General features: G+C 58.0%; 1 pseudogene; it reads right to left on the reverse strand.

Annotated features, from left to right (window-relative positions):
- The window catches only part of LOC114934155 (large subunit ribosomal RNA), a 4832-nt pseudogene extending 2920 nt beyond the window's left edge, over positions 1–1912 (reverse strand).
- Positions 1913–2500: the final 588 nt, after the last annotated feature.

Here is a 2500-nt window from a genome sequence, read left to right on the forward strand (position 1 = left end):
TGTGCAACGGCTGTTCACACGAAACCCTTCTCCACGTCAGTCCTCCAGGGCCTCGCTGGAGTATTTGCTACTACCACCAAGATCTGCACCGACGGCGGCTCCAGGCAGGCTCGCGCCCAGACCCTTCTGCGCTCACCGTCGCGACCCTCCTACTCGTCAGGGCTTCGTGACGACGCGAGAGAAGACTAACGCCCGCTCCCGGTTGCCGCCCCACTTGCCGCTGACGGCAGAGTATAGGCTCGACGCTTCAGCGCCATCCATTTTCAGGGCTAGTTGCTTCGGCAGGTGAGTTGTTACACACTCCTTAGCGGATTCCGACTTCCATGGCCACCGTCCTGCTGTCTTAAGCAACCAACGCCTTTCATGGTGTCCCATGAGCGTCGAGTTGGGCGCCTTAACTCTGCGTTTGGTTCATCCCACAGCGCCAGTTCTGCTTACCAAAAATGGCCCACTTGGCACTCTGATCCGAAGATGCTCGTGGCTTCATAATTCAAGAAAGCCAGAGATCTCACCCATTTAAAGTTTGAGAATAGGTTGAGGTCGTTTCGGCCCCAAGGCCTCTAATCATTCGCTTTACCAGATGAGACTCGCGCGCGTTCCGTGCGGAACGGCCGAGTGCCAGCTATCCTGAGGGAAACTTCGGAGGGAACCAGCTACTAGATGGTTCGATTAGTCTTTCGCCCCTATACCCAGTTCCGACGATCGATTTGCACGTCAGAATCGCTACGGACCTCCATCAGGGTTTCCCCTGACTTCGTCCTGACCAGGCATAGTTCACCATCTTTCGGGTCCCAACGTGTACGCTCTGGGTGCGCCTCTTCTCGCGATGAGAACGAGACGCCCCGGGAGTGCGAGGCCGCATCGCGACGCGGCCCATCCTCCCTAGGTCGACGGCCAGGGCCGACCTTCACTTTCATTACGCCTTTAGGTCTCGCGACAAGTCCCAATGACTCGCGTACATGTTAGACTCCTTGGTCCGTGTTTCAAGACGGGTCCTAAGAGTACCCAAAGCAGTAGCGTCGCCGACCGGTATCGGTCTCCCGCGAGACCGCGGGAGACGTTCGCAGGCCTGTCGAAGGTGTACCGTACTGTAACCAACAGCGGGCCAGGACCGGGGACGGCGCGAAGTCCGTAACCTCCGAGTACCGTGGCGCGCGCTTGCGACGGTCTCGACGCACCGTGAATAGTGCGGCCTGATACCTTGCGCGTACCGCCGAGCAGCCGGCCGGGCGACCGAGGGTTTGTCGCGTGCCGTTTTACCGGCGACGCGACAGACACCGCACCCGGGCCGTAGACCGACACCCAGCGGGTCGCGACGTTCTACTTGGGGAGAAGTGCACGACGACGAGCGCCGGACATCGGCGCACGGTAGCGTGCCCGCGCGCGAGCCGCAAGGACTCCGCGGGACATCGCCGACCGACGCGAAGCCAGCGCCGCTGACGATGAATCTCCCCGTTCGATCTTTTGGGTTTCTTAGGTTTACCCCTGAACGGTTTCACGTACTCTTGAACTCTCTCTTCAAAGTTCTTTTCAACTTTCCCTCACGGTACTTGTTCGCTATCGGTCTCGTGGTCGTATTTAGCCTTAGATGGAGTTTACCACCCACTTAGAGCTGCACTCTCAAGCAACCCGACTCTAAGGAGAGATCCTCCCGAGGCGCGCACCGGTCGCTACGGGCCTGGCACCCTCTACGGGTAAGTGGCCCCATTCAAGATGGACTTGGACGCGACGCGGCACCTCGGGATAAGCGGATCCTCCCAAACACCACATTTCCCTGCGGCGGAACCGCGGGATTCGGTGCTGGGCTCTTTCCTGTTCGCTCGCCGCTACTAAGGAAATCCTGGTTAGTTTCTTTTCCTCCGCTTAATAATATGCTTAAATTCAGCGGGTAATCTCGCCTGCTCTGAGGTCGTCGCATAGTGAGTTTTCGTAGCCGTTTGCCTCCTCCGCGTCGCTCATCGTCGTCTCTCCTCTATAATATATATTATAAGAGGGAGAGAGAGAGAGCGTCGAACGAGAGAGCAGCAGCGGCAGCACACGAAATACGCGAGAAGGCAAATCGCCGGGGCGCTAACCGCACACACACTCGTTGGTGGTAATGGAGACGATATATCGCGGGGTTCGAGATTCTCGGCTCTCCCTTTCTCTTTTATATACGAAATTCGGGCGGAATCGATTCGACGAGTACACGACGCGGCGCGCCGGTCCCCTTTTTTCGCTTTACGAAAATTTCGTGGACTCGGACACGCGGTCGGCTCGCGATTCAAAACCCTTCTCCGTAAAGAGGTAAAGGATTACGAATGCTCTCTCCGCCGGACGACGACGCGCCGTATATTTCTCCGTAATACCGTTATGTGTGCGGGCAAGGGCGCCTCGGCATAAGACGCGCGAGCGCTATCGCACCGAGAGACGCGGCACAGAGTGCGAGAGCAGTCCGGTCAGTCTGTGTGATGTACGGAGAGGAGAGACGGTGAGACAAGCGCTACCTACTTTCGGGAGA

Source organism: Nylanderia fulva, unplaced genomic scaffold (genome assembly GCF_048542155.1).
Source record: "Nylanderia fulva isolate GAGA-0341 unplaced genomic scaffold, ASM4854215v1 Scaffold624, whole genome shotgun sequence".
NCBI classification, from domain to species: domain Eukaryota; kingdom Metazoa; phylum Arthropoda; class Insecta; order Hymenoptera; family Formicidae; genus Nylanderia; species Nylanderia fulva.